We start from the raw sequence: 23,129 nt of genomic DNA, 5'->3' as shown, positions 1-23,129 counted from the left end.
TAATGACTTAGCTGTGTAGCCTTGGGCAAGCCACTTAACCCCATTTGCCTTGAAAAATCCTAAAATAAAAAAAAAAAATATTGGAAGGGGTATCAAGGTGGGGCAACGAATAGAGCATCAGCCCTGGAGTTAGGAGGACCTGAGATCAAATCCAACCTCAGACAATTAATAATTACCTAGCTGTGTAACCTTGGGCAAGTCACTCAAGCCCATTGCTTTGCAAATGACCCCCGCCAAAAGATATTGGATATGTTTTTCCTTTATTCTGGAGACAAATATCTTAAGTCTGTATGGGACAGTGATTATAGGACTGAACTTTAGTGAAAGGTATTGAGGCAAGCACATGAAATGACTTACCTAGAGTCACACAGCTAATAAATGGCTGATTCAGAATTAAACTGGAATTTTGTGAACTCCCAGTCTTGATGAATTGTTTATTTTGAAGTTTGAGGTAGCTGGAGTAATAAACAGCAACAAAAAAGTCCTCTATCTGGTAGGGGTAACTTGGTGACATATTAACTGAATATGGGAATTTGAAAGACTCATTTGAGTTGAAATCTGTCCTGAAACACTGTGACCTTGGGAAGTCACTTCTCTGCCTCAATTTCTTTCTCTAAAAAATGAACTAGAGAAGGAAATGGCAAACTGTATCTCTGTCAAAAAACCTCAAATAGGATTGTAAAGAGTTGGATACAAATGAACGATAAAAATACACCTGTTAAGTGACCTGACTTTCACTTGCAGACTATCACTGAGGTAGACCTGGCTACATCCAATGTCTCAATCTTCTTAGATCAGTCTTTAGACTTGTTCCTTTTACACGAGGGTCTGCATTTGCCTCTTTGTAACACCCACTTATTGTTCTCAGTTGGTACCGAGGCCAAGAAGAAATATACAATCTGAAGACATGTGTTCAAATCTGCCTGTGAAACTATGAACAAATAACTTCCTCTCTTGCTTCATTTCTTAATTCTCTAAAATGGTGAGGTCATTGGCCCAGAAGACCTTAAGGTTCTTCTGTCTAATTCTCTGGATCCAGGATCCCTCTTCCTACAAGTTAGACATTCAAGGACTTTGAAGGTAATTGCCATGCCCCACTGAAGTGTTCTCCCAGGCAAAACCATTCCTAATTCCTTCAACTGAACTCCACATGATCTGAATTCCACTGTGGTTGCCCTTTTCTGGATCCTTATCAATTTCTGTCCTAGACAGTGGTGCCCACAAATGAGCAATACCTCAAACTCTTATGATACTGGTCTTGGGATCCCTGTCTCAGTGCCAAACACTCCATAAAACTCTACCTCAGTGGCTCCAACTGGTCACCTTTTCAACAGCTTCCTTATGCTCCCACCCTTCAGCCTAGTCCTGACACCATGATGGGCCCCCCTAGTAGCTTCCAGGCATTTTCCCAGCACTCTAATCGAACAGCACCAGTGGGAATGTTTACAACATGCTGCCACTTAGGAGGCCTTATCACAGCTCTCAAATATCGGCCCACCACCCTGAGACTTGATAACTTCAGAGTCAAGTGATTGGACAGCCAGCCTTGGTGGCTTAGCTGGTGGTCACCAGAAATTGGTTTTGATTGCTTGATGCTTTTCCCATCACCGCCTAATCAGAGAGGCCTATGACAAGACTGGTGCCTGGGCTGGGAAGCTTGGACAATCTGTCTTTTAAAGGCATGGCAGATATACAAACACATTTGTAGGTCCTTGCTAGGTATATGCAGAAACAGTCCTACCAGGACCAATATTCTGAATTAGCAGCAATCTTGAGATTGAGGATGTAGGCAAAGGGATTTGCAAATTTTTTCTTAAAGTAGGGAAGTGAGACTAGAAAAAGGCCTGTCAGTTTATACACAGTACTTGAGCTACAATACTGGATTTAGCAATAGGATTCTTAGGATAAATCTGTAAAAATTCTTTTACAGATAAGAAAATGGGTCTACAAAGGCCTAATTAACTTTTGATATTATAAAATTAGAGTGGGAAGAAGCTGCTAGAAGCTATAATACTGATAAATTAGCAACAGGATTCTTATATATGATAAATAAAACTACAAAAATCCTCTTATAGATAAAGAAATGGATCTAGAAAGGCCTGATTTCCTATAATTATAAAATTGGAGTGAGAAGAGGCTAACTGAAGCCTCTGATCTCTCCAATAAGGAAATTGATATCTACTGGGGTTCCTCATCTCATACAGGGAATAAACAAAATGATTTTGAACCCTGAAATACAGCACCTTTGTAGGATACTTTTAAGTTCCCATCACGTGAAAGCACAGTAGTGGTAGGCTATAATCCTATGTTGTCAGTCAAAGACGACGCCAAAATCCAAACAAATTCTCTTAGAATACATATTTGGAACTTTAAAAAGTAATTGGAAATGTTAATGAAATATAAGTCATTTGAGCGCAAGTGATTGTTGCAGAATCACAAGGTGTAAAACACTAAAGGCTATAATGAATACCCTACCCCCCCCAACAAAAAGGAGGGACAAATATTCTGGGTTGTCTTATCTCCTGGGTATCTGTCATGTCTCTGTTCAGACATGCTGTTTTTGGAGAGGCAGCATTTCACATTCCCTTTGCTACTTGAAACTTTTCTCTAATTTGACCATAGAAATAATCCTGAGTCTTGGGGAAACTGGAGGATAAACTGGGTTTCCAGGAGCAGATATCCCTGGCCTGCCTATGGGAGGAGGGGGCCCTCTAGTGTATTCTGTTGGATGGAATGAAGCCCAAAGCAAGGGGCTAGCTTTTCCTCTCAATTCTTTTTGTAGATTCTAGAGTTTCTTGTTGGATCTGGCTGAAATGTGGCCATGGAGAATGATAGGGAGCATGCAAGATGAGAGATTACTTTTCACCTAGATAGTGCTTAGAATTCCTCCTGCAGAGGTGACTTCTGAATTGGAGTCAGGGTACCTTTTGGCATCAATCCTGCTGAAAGTGTGGTGTTTTTGGCAGGGGGGGGGGGATTTAGGAGGATTTCTAGCCAAGTCGGTCCCATTGCCAATTTATTTCCTGCCTGACCTATTGTAAAGACTAGCAGTCACACTTGATGACAAAGAATCAACTGGAGGCTTAGTTAGCATAATAGAGCATCCATTTGTCAATCCAGGCTTCTGGGGGAAACCAGGATTACTTGTGTAGTGATGACAGGTCTTTCTAGTCAATAGTATGGCCTGTCGCAGGAAGGGAAGGCTCTGGGGCTTTACTGGGGAAATTTTCCCCTACAAATGAAGTTCAATAATTGGTCTTGGAGGTTCATAAAAGACTGAAAAGTGAGGTGATATGACTTGGTTATTAAATTCCTATTAAACAAATATAGCATGGTTATTAAATTCCTATTAAGCAAATATAGCATTCTAATTACATAATATAAATATTATTTAATTGGGTTACTGTAGCAGAGAGAAGACCAGCTTTGGTGACAGACCTTGGATTCCAGTCCTGTTTTTTTTTTTTTGTTTTTATTAACCAAAACTTGCATAACTTATTCATGTGTCATTGCCAGAGATTTAGAAAATTAAGAGAGGTGACTTTTGACAGAGGTAGCTATCACACGAGACTTTCAAGTGACAATCATATATAATCTCCTTTCTTCCATCTCTTCCATGTTGGATATAATAATTACATTTAAGATTATTTCATAAAACATGGTACCTTATGAATAGCTGTTGGTCAAACTTCTTTGAATTGATATAGACCTCTCTTACTAATGTTATCCATCACTTCCTAACTGGGTTCATCCTCTTTTCCTAAGAACAGTGAAAATTTGCACTTCTCAAAATCCCTGGATTAATTTTAGTACTAGACAATCTCTTTAATATATAGATCTGATATAATATTATATATTATATATAATTTATTATATATGATACCCTAGAATAAGAGCCATTTAAAACTTATAAAATACATTCTCATTTGAGCATCTACCACCCTAAGAAGCAGATCCTACCATCTTCATTTTACAGATGATAAAACTGGGACAAATATCTGTCAGGATTCAAACTTGATTTTACTTTTTCTCTACATTTTGCTCAGCTGCCTTTAGTCTCACCTCATGAGCCTGAGATCCCACAGAATTGGCCAAGAAATACCTGAAAGGCAATTGCTGAATACAGAAATTTCATGTATTGGAGGGACTGTGGAATTCACTGAGCCCAATGAGTCTGTAGCACAAATCTCTCCACCTTCTACCATCTCAGTTCAGTGGCTTTATTTGCTATCAACAATATTTATTGCCAGGTGCTATTGGCATAAAGATAAAGAAACCTAATGGTTCCTGCCTTAAGATGTGTTTCTGTAGGGGAGATAATGACAGGAAAATAGAAGATGTTATGCCAGATTTTAATTTTAAATCATGTTCTGGTCAACAATCTTATTTTTGCAAGGCCAATGGGGTTAAGCGACTTGCCAGGTTCACACAGCTAGATGATTATTGTCTGAACTGAACTTAGATCCTCCTGACTCCAGGGTTGGTGCTCTGTCCACTGCACCACCTAGCTGCCCACCAGGTCAATAATTATTGACTATGCAATCTTGGGAAAATTATTTGGAATACATGGGTCTCAGGCTCCTCATCTATAAAATGAAGGCAATAGAATCTTTTCACAGAATTATATTGGAATCAAATGTGATTACGTATAAAATATTTTATAAACTTTAACATGCTTATATAAATATCATTTCTTGTGAGGGGCAGGGGTCAGAAGAGGTGAAAGTTAAAAGATCTCATGTCATCCCAGATCATCCACTTTTGCAACATTCTAGTGAAGAAAGTTGAGAAAACCACAACCTAAAGCCTTTTTTAAAAAAAAAAAAAAAAAACTTAAACTTTTCAAGACTTTCTGGGGTGTTTTTCTGGATCTTCTAAAGGGTAACTTCTTCCATGACTCTGATTCTAAATTCAAAGAGAAAAATGGAGGGAAATGGGTGCTCACAAACACCAACCCCAGATGGTAAACTCTTTGCTCTCTCCTGGCACCCCATTTTTCATCTGATTGAGCATGCTCGGGGGAAAATAGAGCTTTAACACATTTTCAATATAAAAACTCACTGTAATAGATTCTTTGAATTTAAAAAAATTGGCCATAAAAGGTTCTTGATTCCTAGGACCCAGTGTGACTTATCCTTCCTAGCTGATATCTGATATCCAGAAGATTCCTGGACCTTATCGAGACTGACTTCCACAAGATAGCTTCTGTTGCTTTCATCATGGAACCTTTGGCACTCAACCTCATGTACCTTAGGGGAACTTGCAGGAAAATTACTGATTTTGGACTGTTTTCAACTGACCAGAGTTCTTACCTATGAACTTCTTGAATCTTTCCTGGGGTTACAGATTAAATGATCTCAGAGATTTATATGCTTATACCTGCTTATCTCTCTCACTATATTATTATTTATATTGTACTTCTGGTGTGAATGCCTTAACCATTTTTATTTGATTTAGGGAGCTCTATTGAGGGATTCCATCAATGCAGATGGGCACTGGATTGGCCTAGGGCCTCCTACATGGAAAACAATAAAATATTTTTTGATTTACCTCTATAACATATGATCTCTTGGGCTGGGGGCACTGAAAGGTTAAATTGACTCTCAGAGTCATATAATCATCATATGATGAAAGAGCAAAGTTTAAAACCCAAATCTCTTTTTAATTAAAGTAACCAGTTTTCTCCCTATTCTACTGTGCTACTTTGATTTAAATCTTTTGAAAGAAATAAGCATCAATATAGGTCCAATGCCTTCAGATAACTGGAACTGCCATACAGTTGAATAAAAAAGATATTTTCTTGATATTCCTTTTGTGTGTGTGTGTGTATACACACACATATGTTGTTGAATGTTGCCCATTTCTAGCTTGAGGTGACCACCTAGTGTTCAGCTTCATAACAGCTATACTTCTCATGAATTTTTGGGATAGCAGAACCCATAACTACAATATGATATCTGAAAGTTAGCCCCATGGTGCTGAAATCTGGGTTCTGATATGCTTCCATCTTGACTCTTTTCCTTTCACATAACTGGTTCTATCACTTTATGCCTGGACAATTGCAATAGTTGATGTCCCTGTTTCAATTCAAACCCTACTCCAATTCATCCATCAAGTGCTAAATCTTGTTTCCTTTTTTCTCCTTATTAATTTGTTTTCCAATAATATACAAAGATAGTCTAACAGTTCTTTTGCAAGCTTCAATTCACATTTTCCACCACCCTCCTCCCCATGGCAGCAAGCACTCTGATATAGGTTAAACATAAAATCATGTTTATCATACTTAGTCAAGCTGTTTAAAGACTTAAAACTGAGTAGGAAAACCATAAAAGAAATTTTAAAAAGTGAAAGCAACATACTTCATTCTACATTCAGACTCCATAGTTTTTGGTTTTTTTATCCTCTGCATGTGAATGATAGTTTCCTGAATGGGTCTTTAAGATTATCCTTGATCACTGAATTGCTGTAGGAAGAGTTGCACTGATCATCTCACAAAGTTGTTGTTAATGTGTATAATGTGCTGGTTTTGCTCACTTGACTCCATTTTAGTTCATTAAAGTCTTTCCATGCTTTTCTGAAGTCGGGCCACTCATGATTTCTTACAGAACAATGGTACTCCATAACATTCATGAACCGTAGCTTGTTTGGGCATTCCCTACATTTCCAATTCTTTTGCCATTATAAAAAACCCCTATCAACACTTTCTGAACACATAAAAATTTCTAAAGCACAAGGTTGACCATGACACTCCCTTTCATTTAATCAATTCTAGTGGCTCTGACATTGCCTCTAGAATCAAATATAAGAGGATAAACCTAAATTTTTAAGACCTCCAGCACCTGGTGCCTTCTCTACCTTTACATTCTTCTCATAACACCTTTTTCCCATCTCCACAAATGTTAACCTTTCATTCATCGCATACACATCGATCCAATGATGGTAACATTCTCAGTCTTCTTCAGTGAGACACTCCCTCTTCTGACATTTCCGCTTGCTGTCCTCCATGTCTGTGACTCTTCTTCTCTGCTTCTCCTCAAATTTCCTTCACTTTTCAGCTAAAATGTCACATTAAGAAGCCTTTCCCATGTTCTCTCAAGGCCCAGGGCCTTCTCTCAACAGGTCATCTCCAATTGACCATGATCAATGGTCTTGGGTCCTGTCCAAGTCTTCTAGATCAAGAAGACAGAATAGCCATTGAGAACTAACTAGCTACAGTTCACTTGAATAGAGGGAGAGAAAGAAGAAAGGATGCTGAGAAGGGACCGCAGTTCTAGGATCCTAAGTGGGATGGAGGTCAAATGGGACACCTTGGTTTGTTTGGTTTTTTTTTAAAGCAATTGGGTTTAAGTGACTTGCCCAGAGTCACACAGCTAGTATATATGTATAAGACCAAGTTTTGACTTCAGAATTTCCCAACTCCAGGCTTAGTGTTTTTTTCCTTAAAGCTGTTCATATTTTCTTCAATTTTTCAATCTTTTGAATTTGGCATCTTGATCCCTCAGGTTCATCAGTTTCTATTTGTCCAATAATTGTTCTTTAGGGTTTTCTTTTTCTTTTTCTTTTTTTTTTTTGCTAGGCAATGGGGTTAAGTGGCTTGCCCAAGGCCACACAACTAGGTAATTATTAAGTGTCTGAGGCCGAATTTGAACTCAAGTACTCCTGACTCCAGGGCCACTGCTCTATCTGCTGCACCACCTAGCTGCCCCAGGGTTTTATTTTCTTTAGCGAGAGAAGGGGCTGCAAAGTGAACCCTGATCCTGAAAGCAAATTTCTCCTTTGTACTGTTTTTGTTGCCTCCTTCCTTGCTAGAAATTTCATGTCTTGATTCATGGTAGGATTCTGTTGAAATACGCAAGGAACTTTTTTCTTTTGCTAGTGAAAAAATAAAAATTGTGAAAAAATAAAAATTGTATCATACATCAATTTATGGTAACATAAAGTAAAGGTGAATTTCCATGGCTTAAAGCAGTTAAATAATTTTTCAGGTTTATGTCTATATATTTCAGAATTTAAAGTAGAATGATTTCATTAATAGTGTCCCAGAGTTGGAACAGGAAAGGAATAATATCTTCACCAATTTAATGTTACCAGGTTGCCATTCATTGATTCTTCCACCTGATCATAGTAAACTTCTCTTAAACTCTTAATTCTTCATATCTTCTAACAACTTACATAAATTTTGAAGTCATTATGAAGAATCTAAGTCATATTGAAAGGGTCTTCAGGTACTCTTAATCTTTGCCTCCTTGGCTCTCCCTAAGCCTGAAGCAGAAATGGTCAAAACACTACTCTCTATACTTTTTACCTCTTGACCCCAGATAATGATGCTCATCCTTGGTAATCGAAGATAACCATGTCTTCATATCACAGGAGGGAAAGCCCTTGAGGCTACTGGCACCGATTTCTTTTAAATATAAGATTCATTGCATTAGAGTTGGAAAGGACCTTATTCAGTCCAATAGCCTTAGTTTTGTATACCCCTTCCCCAACCTCTTCTCTCCTATTGTTGGAGGCTGGTCAAATTTGCATATGTAATAAAATTCATATCCAAAGAGGTAAAATATATCCTGAATTTTCACACATCTTGGAAGCTACTTGGGGAAATAGGAAGACCAGCTGGTATTAACATAAACATGCAGGGTCCCCTCACTTCCTACCCCAAAGAAGCTACAAAGACTAATGACTTTCCTTTCTTAAGCCTATGGTGGTGATAGCCATCAGCTTTTCTCCTAAGACTTCTTGGATAGCATTTTCCCTATTCCCATCCACCAAACCAGCAAAAGCATACTTGGCCAATTCAAGGCTCCTAAAAGAAAACATGGGGAGAGAGAAGCTTAAAAAGTTTAGGATTTTTGACAGCTAACCCAGGGAAAATATATTAACTTCCAACCTGTTTTTCGACATTCTGACAATAGGTGATTCACATTAGCTGGAAACAGCCAGGAGAACCAATATCCCTAGCCTGGGGCTGACCTGGGAAAAATTAATTTCAAGTAAGTGTTTAATTTCCCCCATTTCTCTCCTCCCCACTGTAGCCTGTTCAAACCTGACTTTGTTTGCAGGTCTGCTTATGAAAGGGATGAGGCTGTTAGATCCATTAAGGCTGGATGGGGAAGGGATCTGGGAGATCACTTGGTTCAGCTGGTATCTGAAAAAGGAAATACCCTCTGCAACACTTTACAAGTGGTCACTCAGAAGCCTACCTTCTACACCTATTCTATGCCTCTCTTGGGTATTTCTAATTAGGAAGTTATTTCTACAAAAAACTTCAGTTGACCCATGTAACTTCCATCCATTGTCTGTTCTGTCCACCAGGTCAAGCTAAACAATGTTGATCACTATCATGAGTCCTCTTCCAGGACATAACATTTGTCCCCTTCTCAAGTTACATCTTCTGCATCTTTTTAATGTTTAAAAATGTCAAAAGTAAATGATGGAGAACTTGGTACAATCTTTTCATATCTTAATGGACCATTGTTAATCTTTCTAGCTCTCTGTATACAGATTCTCAGCTGTCAACATTATACTTTGTCAGCATTACACTATACATCCTCTGTCACAGGACATAGCATCTAACTTCCTTCTTTCATCCTTTGGTATCTTTGTGTAACTAGAAGGTAGATAGAATAGACATTTCCAGCCACTTCTTCCACCCTTCGCTAGGAACACTTTCATTCCCTCCTGAAGAGGGGCTTGATGTTACCACTTTGGTGCACTAGGTTAGTTTATCTGTATGTTCCCTTAAATATTAGTCTTAAGTGAATATGATTAGGGTCAAGTTTATGACCAAGGCTTGAACCCTTTTCTGCCCAAGAACTAATTGTACAATGAATATATATAGCACTTCATCCAAAAAATCCATTTATTCAATTCATCAAAACAGATCAGAGTGTGTGTGTGTGTGTGTAGGAGAACTTATACTGGACAATAGAGAGAAGGTTTCTCATTGGAAGCAAGGAAACTCAATATAATTAAAAGAAATCCAGATCTCACCCAAGGAGAAGTTTCTGAAAGTCACTAGTATAGCAAATGGGGATAAGTACATGATGGAGATGGGCAGCTCCTTCCACCTCTTCCCAGTCTTTTTCCTTCAGAAACTTGAAATGGATGGCTTTGTCCTCATCTCAAAGCTGAAAGTCATGTTCATTCAAAGCAATTCTAGGGTCATAAATGGCTCTTTTGAAGAACTGGAAATGAAGTTTGGAAAAAAGTTCTTAAGACTTGAAGAAAACTGAATAAAGGCCAGAGTTCTCCTCAGCAAGACAGAGTCCTCATTTCTACCAAATGAGAATTTCATACTAAATAGTCTTTGGGGGACTGTAGTTATTCATAAAACTCTTCACCCCACCCCAGTTCTGAATTTTTTGCTTTCTACCACCTAATGAGAGATCTAGAAAAACAAAACCCATTGTAAATACATATTAATGCAAAGCAAAATTTTCATTGGTCATTTTTTTTTTAAAAAGTAAGAAATAATAGACAACTGAAACTTTTCTGAGTTCTATCTGGAAATGGATAGCATATTCATAGTAAATCTTCTTGAAACACTTAGGAGCTTTCATCAACACAGATCCATGACAATTCCAATATCAATGGTATTTAAAATATCACTGTCGCTGTATAGAGTGTTTTCTTAGTTTGGCTCACTTCACTTTGTAGCAGTTCATATGAGTCTTCTCAGGTTTATTTTGGTCATTTCAGTCATGTCCAAATCTTTGTGACCTAGCTCTTTCAGCAATACAATTATCTATCATAGTTGATCATAACACAATGCTGATATTACTGTGTACAATATTCTCCTGGTTCTGCTCATTTCATTCAACTCTAATTCATGTAAATCTTTCCAAGTTTTTAAAATAAGAAATATTGAATAGGTATGACACCACAGTATTCCATTACATTCATGTCGTAAGTGTTTCTGCCATTCCCCATTTGATAGGCATTCCCTCAATTTCTAATTCTTTGTTGACACAAAGTTTTAGATATTTTTGTACATATAGGTTCCTTTGACTTTTTAATGACTTCTTTGGGATACAGTGGGTTACTGTTGGATCAAAGTATATATAAAGTTTTCCCTTTGAGCATAGCTGCAAATCTGAACCTTTGTCTTTTTATGACTTTCTGCTATCTTCATAGCTCAATCTCTAGGACCTACAAGATTTTTGTGCTTCTAAGGTGATGGATGTGGGGAAAAGTTTGTTCACTGCCCTCCAAGTCTGAACTTGGCAAGTTTCTGATCCAGGTTTGGGTCTGTTAGTTTGTGTATAGTTGGGTTTTAATAATATGTTGTTAGATTCAGTTACTCTTAACTTATTGAGAGATTCTGTAGACTTAATGCTACTGAATTCTTGGTTCTCTCCTCACTCCTTTTTGATGCTCTGCTGTGATCTGCTTCACTGCATGTTTATACATGGATCTAAATGTTGCATCTAAATTATTCTTTCTCTCTTGGACTCAGCCACAAAGCTAATTCTTGGTCCATTCAGAGCTGGAGTCCTCTCATTGCCCATTGCACTTCAATTTGGACCTGAGTGATGGGCAGCAGAGATCTTGGGTATCATGATTTCATTTCCAATGCTGGTTCAGAGGGCTCCCTTTCTGTCTCAGTGCTTTGATATTGATTTGTCACAGGCTTCTTATTATTTCTAGACACTAGTTGCTCTTCAATGGCACCTCTACTTCTGCGGGGTTGGCCAACTCCAGGCCAGTGTCTAAAGACTTTCCTATCTTCCTAAGCTTCCCTAGGCTGGAAAATGATTCATGAGCTTTGTTTTTCTCTTTTCCAATTAGAATATGGTAGTGTGGTTTTTTAGGTTGTAGCAGAGGTGTTATTAAATGAGAAGAGCAAAAAGGTGGTGATTTCATTTCACCATCTTGACTCTGCCACCTTAAGACAAACATTTTAACTTTATCTGTTAATTTAAATACTTTGATAACTGCATTTCAATATCATTGGGTTCCTTTGTAATCCTGTGTATTTTACTTTATGCATTTAAAACCCTTCTTCTGAGAAGGGATCTATAAGTTTCATCAGCCCTTTTGAGGGATTGCAATGTGCAAAGTTTACATGCTTTTGTCTTTGAATCTCATCTTGGATTTTTTTAGCTGTATGGTCCTAACTCAGGTCTTCCTGTTTCCAAGTTCAGTGCCCAATTCATTATACCAATGGTATAGTGAAATAAAACCCCACAAGTTCATACGTAAGAATCTGAGCCAGTCATATATTAATGAAGTTTTAAAGTATATTATCTAGGCTTCATTGCATTTTTATTTATTTTGTTAAATATTTCCAAATTGAATTTTTTTAATCTTGTTTGGGCCACACTTGGAAATGCTTAATCCACACTAGGGCTGCATGTTTGATACTTCTATATTATACAATTTTGCCTCTAATAGGATAGTTAGGTCACACTTTGAATCTTGGGTTACCAAGGAAACAAGTAGTTCAAATTCTTTAGACTCCCTAGATTCTTGTTTCCCCTTCTATAGAAAGAAAAGGTTGACCTCAATGTTTCTGAAATCCTCTCCAACTCCTAAATCTTCGATCCTGAGATCTAGGATTGCGATGTCAAGCCTTTTAAAAAACAATTTAATTAGTACTTTTCAGGTTTCTGTCTTATAGGACTACTGCCACTCCAGGGCTAATCCAGAAACCAAATAACTCTGGAAGTCTGTCATTGTTATCCACCACCATATTCTGCCATACTGAGTAGTAGCTATTGCTACTCCCCTCAAAAGAGAATGTGAGGTAAATGGGGTCTGTCTCTCTCTCTAAACTCAGGAGCCCTTCTAATAACTCATAGTAGAAACTCAGATAATGTGGGTTTGTCACTGAGAATCGGTCCCTGAACTGGAAGGGACCTCAGAAGTGAACTACTTCTGTGACTATTTGAGAATTTTCACTTCTTTCCCTACCCAAAGCTGTTAATGAGACTTCCACTCTCTGCTAATTACAGCCAGTGCTCTGTCTACCCCAGAATCTTTCAGCAATGGCCAAGATGGGCACTGGCTAGAAGGCAAGTCCTAACTAGGAACAATTTCTATCTTTATAAAAATATATCTCTAGTACTTAGATTTAAAAAAAATTGGTATGGAAAACTTAATTTAGAAAGTTAATTTTTCATTTCTATAGAAAATGGATAGTCAAAATACTCTTCCAATGCAAATCAGTAGCCATCCAATTCTTTTAAGATGGCCTCGAGAAATTGAGGCTCATTGGAGCTAACACTCAAAAGTACTTTCAAATTTCCTCTTCTACCCATTCTGCTGCTGGTTAACCCCTACTCGTTTGCGTTAAAAGTATCAAATTGAAATAGTTGATACAGTATTGTTAGACTCACATGAGTAAAGTTATCACTACAAATATGAAATTTCTTTCATGGATGAAGAAAAGGAGGCATCATGCCCAGATTGACCTGGCATCCTAGTCCTGTAAAGACCTTATAAATCATCTATTTCAACTCTTATCAATTCATAGATGAGAAAACTGAGGGTCTGAGATTTTGGACTGTAAAGGACCTCAGAGGACAATTCAACTCTCCTTTTACAAATGAAGAAACTGAGGCCCAGAGAGGATTACAACTTTGCCAATGTCACATAGTGACCATCAGATGTAGAAGCTCAGCAATGATCCTTTGACTCCAGATAGTATTAATAATAACCCTGAAGATGACAGCCCTGAAAGGAGGTGACAAGGATTAAAATGGATTTCCCAAAGGTGTTCTTCTGTCTGTCAAGTGAAATGTTGAATATCAAGTGCTACAAGAAGAAAAACTAAAGTGCTGGCATACTCCATGAGGTTCCAAAGATCTATGCTTAAATTCTGGTGATTACTTCAAGATAATGTAGGGTTATATTTCTAGACCTTTGGTATAACCATCCTATTTTATAGAAGAGAAAACAGAAACCTATGAAGGTAAATAACCTGTTAAAAACAACGTGGGTGGAAAGTAGCCAAGTGGGATTTGACTATATTATTTGACTCCAGATATAGTATCCTGTTCATAGGCTGGGCTGCTAGACTCTTCCAGCAAAGAATATTGAACCCTTTGAACTTCAGTCTCTGTAAGATTTAAGTCAGTCTATGAAACTTTCCTCTCTCCTCCTCCATTCAGTTGTTTTTGGTTTTTCTTTTCTCTTTCTTAGCAAATACAAGTTTTTATTCTTAATCAGGGGGTATTTTGCCTGCTTTTAACCAACTATTCACAACTCATTTTGACTGGTTTGAAGGCCCAGCAGTTCTGTTTGGAGCAAAATGATTAGCAATGGGGGGGAAATGACCCTTCCCTTCTAACAGTCAGAAATTAGGAGTTAGAGAATGGTTGAAGCAATTGACAAATTGGAATAATTTTGAGGATTGTAGAACACAGGTGAGGTCATATCTCTCTTCTTTTCCCCTCCTAAATTCCATTGGTTACTATAGTCCACATGATCAAACTAACATCTTTTGTTGGACTTGGAAAACCCTTCTACCTTTTCAGTCTTCTTTATATCATACTCCTCCCTCCCCTGCCTTGCAATACAAGGATACTGAATTTCCTGATTGTGAGCATTTTCATTTGTTCTCTATCCCTGGATTTCTTTCATCCTCATTCCTAAGATTTGAAAGAAGCCAGAAAAACAAAGTCTCATTCTTTGAATGGAGCTCTTCCCAAGACCTCCTTAATACGTGTGTGTGTGTGTGTGTGTGTGTGTGTGTGTGTGTGTGTGTGTGTATGTGTATGATGCACTATATTTCCAGTTTATGTTGTCTCTTATTTATAATTTTTACATGTCATTTCCCTCATATAGTGTCCACTATTTGTGACTGAACTAGTGCCTTTGTGTGCTATTGAGCCCTAACTCTCTCAGTGACAAGGAGCTCTGAGTCTTCCTACTTCTTGACAGGTGTTTTTTTTTTTCCCCTTTGACCTTAGATCTAATTTTGCTGAACTTCTAACAGCCTTGCTCTCATCCTCTAGAACCAAGCAGAGCAAGTCTGATCCTCATCATACTGGTGTACATGACTTGTTATTTAATGCTTACACCATCCTAGCTGTATTTTTCTGAATATGTACTGTATTTTCTTCCATTCAACTCTTTTTAAATTAAATTCCTTCTGAAAATGAAGGATGATGAAAAGATCTTGTCTTGGAGCTTAAATATATTAAAGAAAATACATATTAGAAAGCATAAATACAGAAACCACAGTTGGTTTCTGACATTTAAAGATAATTGAAAATGTCAACTTGAGATACATTCTACTATTTAAATGTGAATATTTGGCTCCAGACCTCCAAAAATATAAACACTTATCCAGGGTTTCTTGTTCAGCTGACATATTAAGATGGCAGCTAAGAAATATGTTTAAAATGTGAAAGACTTTGTGGTACTCATCTTTTTTGCTAATGGAATTCCATTATATGGAATGCAATACATCTTAATGCTAGTGCCCTCTATTTTGTGTCAATCATTGACTCAAACCAAGATATGTAGAAAAGTGTAAGAAAATATCTGATTAAGCTACTTAGTCTATAGGACAGTTATTTTTTCCCCCTTTGCTACTTTTGTTATTTGCCAAACTATTTCAGTGAATGTCCACCTATTCCCCAGAAAGAGTCTGTTGCATTTTGTAGTGGAATTGATTCTTGGTTGTAATCCAATCTTCTTTGCCCTCTGGAATATCATCTTAAGCCCTCAGATTCTTTAATACTGAAGCTGCTAAATTCTGTGTAATGATTCCTTGGTGTTTGAATTGATTCTTTCTGGATGCTTTGTAGCGTTTTCTCCTTAGCTGATGATTCTGAAATTCGGTTATAATATTTCTTGGAGTTTTTATTTGGGGATTTCTTTCAGGATCTGATAAATGGATCCTTTCTTTATTTTCATTCCTTTTCATTCTTTCCAATTTACAAAATTTCCCTCCACCCTTCCTTCCCACCCTCATCCCTCACCTCAGTAGGGAAGTCAGGTTAGCGTTTTACATATGTATTTTGTTAAACATATTTACAAATTAGTAATTTTTTGGCATGAGGAATTAGGATTAAGGGAAAGAGAGATACATAAGAGAATTTTTATAAAGTGTTCATCAGATTCGGTAGGGGTGTTTTTTTTCCCCTGTGTGTTTGTTGCTTTTCTTCCTCTGGGAATAATATAGACTATTATCAGTCTAATGCAGTTGTCATAACTCTCTGGACTGTTGAGAGGAGTTGCTTCCATCAAGGTTGTTGATACCATAATGTTGATATGTGCATTGTTCTCTTGACTCTACTCCATTCAGGATCAGATCCCATAAGTCTTTAGACTCCAGCCCTTTATGCTTTCTTATAGAACAACAATATTCCGTAGTATTCATGTAACATAATTTGTTCCCCAATTGCTGGGTATCCCCGCAATTTCCAATTCTTTGCCATTACAAAAAGAGCTGCTATGACTATTTTGGAACATATAGGACTTCTCCCTTATTTTTTTTTTTAACAATTTCTTCTGGATATGATCCTAGAATTGGAATTGAGAGAGTGTATGAACAGTTTTAGTGCTCTTTGGGCATAGTTCCATGTTGCTCTCCAGAAAGGTTGGATTGGTTCAAAAGTCCACCACCAACTCTCAATCCTCACATTTCTGAGGTACTGTTTTACATCTCTCAGACTGGCCAATAAGACAAGAAAGGACAAGCATCAATGTTGGAAGAGAGGGTGATCAACCTTGATGGACTTGATCATTTCATCAGTGCAACAATCAGGGTTAATTTGGGGCTTTCTGCAATGGAGAAAACCACCTGTATCCAGAGAAAGAATGGTGGAGTTTGAACAAAGAGTATTACCTTTTAATTTGTTTGGGGTGGGGGGGAAGTTCTTATGTAATTTTGCTATCCCTTATACTTTATTTTTCTTAAGGATATGATTTCTCTCTCATCACATTCAACTGAAATCAATCTAGAACATGGAACCAATGTAAACACTAACAGAATGCCTTCTGTGGGGGGTGGGGGGGGAGTGAAGTGAGATTGGGGGGAAAATTGTAAAACTCAAAATTTTTCTAAAAAAATATGACTTCTCTCTCTCATATCACACTCGACTTAGATCATTATATAGCATGGAAGCAATGTAAAGACTAATAGACTGCCTGCTGTAGGAGTGGGGTGAGGGAATCAAGATTAGGGGGAAAATTGTAAAATTCAACATACATATATATATATACAAATTAAAAAAGAAAAATATAAATAGACATGGACATAAGTTATACCATTCAACAATGGTGTAACTGACCTCTTGAAAGAATTAGAATTCATTTGAACCACCTGAAGTGTGTCCCTTTTAAAGTGTTCACACCTGTCTCCTCAGCATTGTAAGAGATCAAAGATACTTTCCTTCAGCAGTCTTTTCAGCTAGAAACACTATGGCTTTTGCTATTGGAACTCATTCAGGGTCAATTGATGCAAATTAATTTTAATGGTGTCACTTAACTCATATTAATTTATAATTTGCTTCTTTGTTCAAAGGGCCATCTCTTCTGTTACTTTAAAGTGAAACTTTTCCTGGCCCATTCTTTCTAAGGAATGCCATCCCATTCCAGACCCTCCTAAGGCTACACCCTCTCCCTTTCCCCTGTCAACAGAAGTCAATCCAAGCTAGTCCATACTACTAGCAATGGGACCCAGGTATCCTTCTTCCCTTCCTCAAAATTTGGGGTGACTTGATTTACAAAAGAGAAACTTAGCTATTAAAATCCTAAAATAGTTTGTTTTACCCAGATTGCAAAGGCTGTTGGAATGTGAGTTTACATCATTCCTTCCCCCACCCCCCCACCAGACAGACCTGGATATAAAGCAGGCTGAGAGAGCCTCTCCTTGCATGCTTGCTCACTGTTAATGACACACACACACACCCACACACACAGACAAAGACACAAAACAGTAGAAGTTGTGAACTCTTTGCCCACCTCCTATTTAAGTATCCACCAATCAGAATTGTCATTCACAAGTCAGGGGAGATCCAGTAAATGTCTCTTCGGGAGACAGACCTGGATATAAAGCAGTCTGAGAGAGCCTCTCCTTGCATACTTGCTCACTGTTAAGACACCTTGGATCTCAGTTTCTTGATTGAATCAGAGCAGGTTTGGGGAGCTTAAAGGTTTCCACCCACAGATTGGAGCAGAGTCTAGTCTGAAGGAGTCTGGGTCTTATTCACACTAATATGGCAGTGTCCACAATGGTGGGAAAGCAGCGGAGCCCCAAAGTGGTAAAGGTGAAAAACAAAGCCCTGTTGAAGTTCAAATCACAGCTGAACAGCTTTTAAGGGAAGCTAAAGAGAGTTGGAACTTCTACCACAGCCTCCTCAACAGAAGATCACAGATGAATTAAATGATTAAAACCTAAGGAAAAGAGACTTTTGAGGACACTATAAGGAGGAATAGAACTGTGATTAGTAAGTGGATAAAATATGCTCAATGGGAAGAGAAGTTGAAAGAAATTCCAAGAGCCTCTTCCATATATGAGTGGGCTTTAGACGTTGATTCCTGAAATGTCACTTTCTGGCTAAGATATGCAGAAATGGGGCAGCTAGGTGGCATTAGTGGATAAAGCACCAGCCCTGGAGTCGGGAGTACCTGGGTTCAAATCAGGTCTCAAACACTTAATAATTACCTAGCTGTGGGGCCTTGGGCAAGCCACTTAACCCCATTTGCCTTGCAAAACCCTAAAAAAAAAAACCAAACCAAAAAAAGATATGCAGAAATGGAAATGAGGGACCGACAAGTAAACCATGCCAGAAATATCTGGGATTGGGCCATCACCATTCTTCCCCGAGTCAACCAGTTCTGGTACAAATATACTTATATGGATATAGAGGAGATGTTGGGAAATATTGCTGGAGGCCGGCAAATATTTGAGTATTAGATGGAATGGCAGCTTTTGTTCCCTTACTTCTCTGTTCATTCTTCTTTATCTAATTTGCTTTGCCAGTTATACATCAAGACAGTTGCTAAGGAAGGAATATGGAGTAGGCTTGTGGATCTTGGAGAGTTTTTTTCTTTTCACTAACCCCAACTTCTCTTCAGTTGCTCCTTCAAAGCCATATTTTCCACCATTTTTAGAAATTGGAAGTCTAGTCTTTTTAATGATAAGACAAATCTATCAAATACTCACAGACTATTTGAAGTTGAATGTGAAAAGAAATTTTGTTTTAACTTGGAGAAGCAGCTGTTAGAGACTAAATTTTCTTCCTCCTTTTGAAACTGAAATATCTATCAGGAAATTATCTTGAACCCTAAAAGTTTAAATTCAGAGGTCACTGGATACCCAAACTGAAATTTGTAGATTTATGTTCAATTTGAATCTATAGAATTGGTCACCACTATGAATTCTTGAATGTTAACCATTTCCTGATTCATGAAAAGGGAAGCTTAATTTAGGAAGGGCCTTGAGATTCACAAAAATTTACTGGTTCAGGAGATTTTTTTTTTTTGTTTCAGAGATTGAAATCCTAATCCCATTTATCCTCATAACCCTATGTTAGATTTAAGATTGATGACACTTTCAATTGATAATAATCTCTAAATTTTCAATATTGTTGGGGATTTCAGGGTAGCCTCAGCATCTTCCTAACTTATCCTCTAGCTTGGCTTCCCTGGGTCATTTTTCTTTCTTTCTTTCTTTTGAACAACTTCTTTAATCTTAGGTTTAAATCCTCTTGTAAACCTAATAGGAGGGCATCCTTATGTAAACATAAGTCTTCAATTCCTTGTTCTCTGATGTTGTTCTGTTCCCCATAATTGCTCATCCAATCTCTGACATCAGGGCAGTGCATTTCACATTGCAAAAGTTATTTTCTGTTCAAAGTATACTTTGATCAAGGTTTCTCTATAGTGGATTTTTTGTAGATTACTTTTGTAAGAACGATTTGTAGAAGAATTCTATTTCTTTAATCTTAGGTTTTATTGAGTCTTAACAATTTTCCCCCATCTTGCTTCCCTCCCCCCAGCCCCCAACAGAAGACAGTTTGTTAGATCAATGCATACTATGGAAGTGATGTAAAAACTAAGTTGAATGCAATGAGAGAGAAATCATATCCTTAAGAAAGACACATATAGTATGAAATAGCAGAATTACATAAAACAATTTAAAAAAAATTAAAGAATAGTCTCTGTTCAAACTCCACAATTCTTTCTCAGAATACAGATGGCATTCTCTATCACAGATATCCCCAAATTGTGCCTGATTGTTGCCCTGTTGATATGAGCAAGTCCTTTAATTTATGTATGTTCATCCGTTTGTACATATATATTTCCAAGTTACAAAGCTTCCCTCCCTGCTCCCTTCGCACCCTCAGGTGGGAACAGTCAGGTTAGCATTTAACATACATATTATGTTAAGCATATTTACAAATTAGTAATTATTGGCATGAAGAATTAGGATTAAGGGAAAGAGATACATAAGCAATAATTTTTATAAAGTGTTCATCAGATTTGGTAGGGGTGTTTTTTTCTGTGTATTGTTTTTCTTCCTGGAGAACAATATGGAACTATGCCCAAAATACAATAAACTGTTCATAGAACACTTTGACCCAATTCCAATTCTAAGTCTATATTCATAAGAAATTGTAAAAAATGGAAGAAGTCCTACATATTTCAAAATATTCATAGCAGCCCTTTTTATAGTGGCAAAGAATTGGAAATTGAGGGAGATGTCCATCAACTGTCCATTCCTTTCTTCAGACTCCAGATGAAAACATGCTAAATATTTCTGTCTTAGTTATATCCTGTATTAACTGTTTTTTTCCAAGACAAATGGGATCAAGTGACTTGCCTTAGGCCGATAGCTAGTAAATATCAAGTGTCTTGAGTTCTGATTTGAATGTAGGTCCTCCTTACTCCAGGAACTTCACTTCACCACTTAGTTTCTCCTGTATGAACTCTGAGCCAAGGGTCTTGATACACAGAGCTTGGCGACTCCCTATCATCCCAAAGATGGGGGGATAATATAGTCCATAATCTGTCAAATACAGTCGTCCTGGCTCTCTGGATTGCCCAGAGGTGTTGCTTCCATCAAGGTTGTTCATCTCAGTGTTGTTGTTCTCTTGGTTCTACTCCCTTTTCTCAGCATCAGACCCCTTAAGTCATTCCATGCTTCTCTAGAATTTGACTATGTATGGTTTCTTATGGAAGAATAATATTCCATAGTATTTGTACACCATAACTTGTCTAGCCATTCCCCAGTTGATGGACATCTCCCTCAATTTCCAATTCTTTGCCACTATAAAAAGGGCTGCTATGAATATTTTGAAATATGTAGGACTTCTTCCATTTTTTACAATTTCTTATGAATATAGACTTAGAATTGGAATTGGGTCAAAGTGTTCTATGAACAGTTTATTGTATTTTGGGCATAGTTCCATATTGTTCTCCAGAAAGGTTGGATCCATTCAGAACTCCAACAAGGCATCAATGCCCCAATCCTCCCACAACCTCTCCAACATTGATCATCTTCCCTTTTTCTCATCTGGACTAATCTAATAAGTGTGAGAAGATATCTCATTGTTTTAATTTGCAATTCTCTAATAAAAAGTTATTTGGGGCATTTTTATATGACTGTGCATGTGTGTATATATAGCTTTAATTTCTTCATTTGAGAATTGTTCATAATCCTTTGACCAATTATCAGATGAGGGAATGACTTGTGATCTTATAAATTTGATGCAATTCTCTATTTTAGAAAGGAGATCTTTATGAGAGCTCCTGGTTGTAAAGATTGTTTCCTAGCTTTTTGCTTTTCTTCTAATTTTGGTAGCATGGATTTTATTACTGCAAAAACTTCTTAGTTTAATATAGTCAAAGTCATTCATTTTGCAGTTTATAATGCACTAATTCTTGTTTGGTTATAAATTTATCCCTTTTCCATAGATAAGAATTTTTTTTGGTCTATTAATTTATCCACGGTATCACTCTTCATGTCTAAATCCTGTACTATTTTGATCTTATTTTGGTATAGGCTGTGAGTTGTGGATCTATGCCTAGTTTTTGCTATACTACTTTCCAGTTTTCACAAGTTTTTTTAGGTTTGGCTTTTTTTTTTTTTTTTTTTTTTGCAAGGCAAATGGGGTTAAGTGGCTTGCCCAAGGCCACACAGCTAGGGTATTAAGTGTCTGAGGCCAGATTTGAACTCGGGTACTCCTGACTCCAGGGCCGATGCCCTTTTCCACTACACCACCTAGCCGCCCCAACAATTTTTGTTAAATAGTGAGCTCTTATCCCAGAGGGCTGATATCTCTGGGTTTCTCAAATAGTAGATCACTGAAGTCATTTACTGCAGTTTCTTTTCAACCTGGTGGATTCTTTAAAGTACTATTTTATCTTGCAGTACTAGGATATTAGGGCAATTTTTCTTGATAATTTCTTTTCTAAATATGTCACTAAATATTTCCCAATTATATGTAAATATTTTTGACAATCGTATAAAATTTTTACTTCCAAATTCTCCCTCAAATCTTTCCCTAGCTCTGAGAAGGCAAGAAATTTAATATAGATAATACAGATGAAAACATGCTAAATATTTCTGTCTTAGTTATATCCTGTATTAACTGTTTTTTTCCAAGACAAATGGGATCAAGTGACTTGCCTTAGGCCGATAGCTAGTAAATATCAAGTGTCTTGAGTTCTGATTTGAATGTAGGTCCTCCTTACTCCAGGAACTTCACTTCACCACTTAGTTTCTCCTGTATGAACTCTGAGCCAAGGGTCTTGATACACAGAGCTTGGCGACTCCCTATCATCCCAAAGATGGGGGGATAATATAGTCCATAATCTGTCAAATACAGTCGTCCTGGCTCTCTGGATTGCCCAGAGGTGTTGCTTCCATCAAGGTTGTTCATCTCAGTGTTGTTGTTCTCTTGGTTCTACTCCCTTTTCTCAGCATCAGACCCCTTAAGTCATTCCATGCTTCTCTAGAATTTGACTATGTATGGTTTCTTATGGAAGAATAATATTCCATAGTATTTGTACACCATAACTTGTCTAGCCATTCCCCAGTTGATGGACATCTCCCTCAATTTCCAATTCTTTGCCACTATAAAAAGGGCTGCTATGAATATTTTGAAATATGTAGGACTTCTTCCATTTTTTACAATTTCTTATGAATATAGACTTAGAATTGGAAT

This window comes from Macrotis lagotis, chromosome X (genome assembly GCF_037893015.1).
Source record: "Macrotis lagotis isolate mMagLag1 chromosome X, bilby.v1.9.chrom.fasta, whole genome shotgun sequence".
NCBI classification, from domain to species: Eukaryota; Metazoa; Chordata; class Mammalia; order Peramelemorphia; family Peramelidae; genus Macrotis; species Macrotis lagotis.
Note: the sequence above shows the minus strand (reverse complement) of the source record.